This window comes from Lupinus angustifolius, chromosome LG16 (assembly GCF_001865875.1).
Source record: "Lupinus angustifolius cultivar Tanjil chromosome LG16, LupAngTanjil_v1.0, whole genome shotgun sequence".
NCBI lineage: Eukaryota > Viridiplantae > Streptophyta > Magnoliopsida > Fabales > Fabaceae > Lupinus > Lupinus angustifolius.
Genome location: NC_032024.1, coordinates 4,705,188 through 4,707,490, shown reverse-complemented (window position 1 = coordinate 4,707,490; position 2,303 = coordinate 4,705,188).

Genomic DNA, 2,303 nt, shown 5'->3' with positions numbered 1-2,303 from the left:
TTGGAACAAACAATATCGTTCGACCAAAAAGTAGATTTCTCATTGAATCATAGTGCCTGCTCCAACATCAGGTAGACAAGGAATGTCATCCTTAGAATGTAGAAGAAGGAAATGGCTAATGGTACACGAGAAAAACGGTATATTAAGAAAAGTAATTAACAATAAGGCAAAAATCAAAATTAGAACTTAATTAGTTCATTATACAATATATCCATATTTTAAATTTAAATCCAGAACAATAACACAGATTGATAATATGATAAATTAGATAATCTTTGAAACTACCTCATGATTGTAATTATAATCATTATAGGTCACACTTTCATGCAATTATCTACAAGTTTAATAAACCCAACACAACAATGTAACCATATCATAAAACCTTGCATCCCATTATCCCTCTTCCAGTGGCATGTTACTTGTTATAAGAACTAGGATTCAAATTTCCAATCAAAACAAATCAGATAGTGGTTGATGCAGATGAACCCAGACCAGATAGTTTCTGAAAAATGTGGGAATTGCGCACTATATGAAATATGTCAACAGAAAGGGCAAGGATCATTGTGCCCGACAAGTAGTATCTGTTATCAGTAACAAATGGGAGCACACGAATTTAACTTTGTGACAGAAGTGAGAAAGAATTAGGAGAGGGTAAGATTGAAGGTGGTAGTTTATGTTTAGTGGATAAAGCACATAACAGACAGGATTTGCAATACCGCATTTTCTGGAGTATGTGTTCATTTTAGTACTTTCTGTGCTAAAAAGAATCATTTTGGGTTTTGTTTCATTTTATTAATATGATAAATGAATTTGTTTAAGTTAATTTAATCAAACAATTTAAGTTGTTTTTCCAATGAGATATTAGTCTAAATAGTATTAGACCTCATTAGATCATATATATTATATTAAACCAAATATTAAATGGTTAATTCTTAAGAACAACACTTATTAGGAAGAATTATCATATGCTTAAAAATAATTAATTCTATTTAGACTTAATATTGGATTTTAGAGTTAATTGAATGGGATTCAACCTAATATAGTCAAAAAAATCCAATCCAATTACATTGTATCATATTGAATTATGGACCAAAAATTGAATTAGCAATATGATGCTAGGGCTGGAAATGAGACATATGGTGATTCAATTTGGTTCAACTCGATAATAATTTATTAATCTCGAAATATGATTCGAGTTCAAAACGAGATATGTTTCTAGGTTGAATTCGGTTCGTTTAAACTTTGAGAGTCGTTAGCTTGAATTTGTTTGGTTCATCAAAAGTTCAGAAATTGTTTAGTTTAACTCATTAATTCGATTGGTTCAGCGGCTCGAATGCCAATTATTTATTTAACATATATAAAATTAAATATTTTCTATATATATATATTGAATGATTCAAGTGAGAACAATTCTTATATAAAAACAAAAAAATATAGGTCGTACAATTATACATGGATAATTATGATTAAAAACTAGTTATTTGTCACATGATAGTTAAGTGCATATATCTTTTAATTTTGACTATTAAAAAAGATCCAATTGTTCATATTAATTTTCTTCTCACGATAATAATTGTTCTCACTTGAGTAACTTCCTATAATATATATACACATATATACAATTGAGTCAGTTTATGAACCTAAGAGTCAAATTGTATTTTGCTTAAGTTTAGCTAATTTATTTAATAAACTTAAATTTTAGTTTAAATTTAACTCATTCGGTTTATGAAAATCATATTACATTCAATGTTGAGTTTGTTTACTAGTCTATATGTTACACTTAATGTTCAAGAGTAAAACTGATCTCCCAAATTCGTTACATTTTCATGCAACAAGTTTCTCCAAGTTGTTCGTTACCATCATGGAAGCTCCTTTCGCTTGCCTAATGTAAACTACATAGTGGGAAATTTCTTTTGTTGGATATTTTTCATGCCATAGTATTGACACTATGTCGTTGTAAGTAGGATTTAGTTTGTTATGATATAATGAATAGATATTCACACAAGTTCTTTTGTGGTTGATCGAAATGATTGGACTGGAGATCCGGGTAAGGCTTCTTCACTAGTATCTAAATTGAGGTTGACTTGGACCCACTAGTGTAAGTACGTGAAAATGTTCTCTGACGATCAAGTCAGTATGAGCATAGAATGTTAAAATTTCTGACAATTTATGGGTCACAAATATAATTCTATAATTGTGTTATGACCATTATGTAATTAGCCAAAATATAAAATGACCTTCAGTAATTAATTTGGTGGCTAAGGGCATATGTGTCATGAAATAATATAAGTGTAGATACCTTC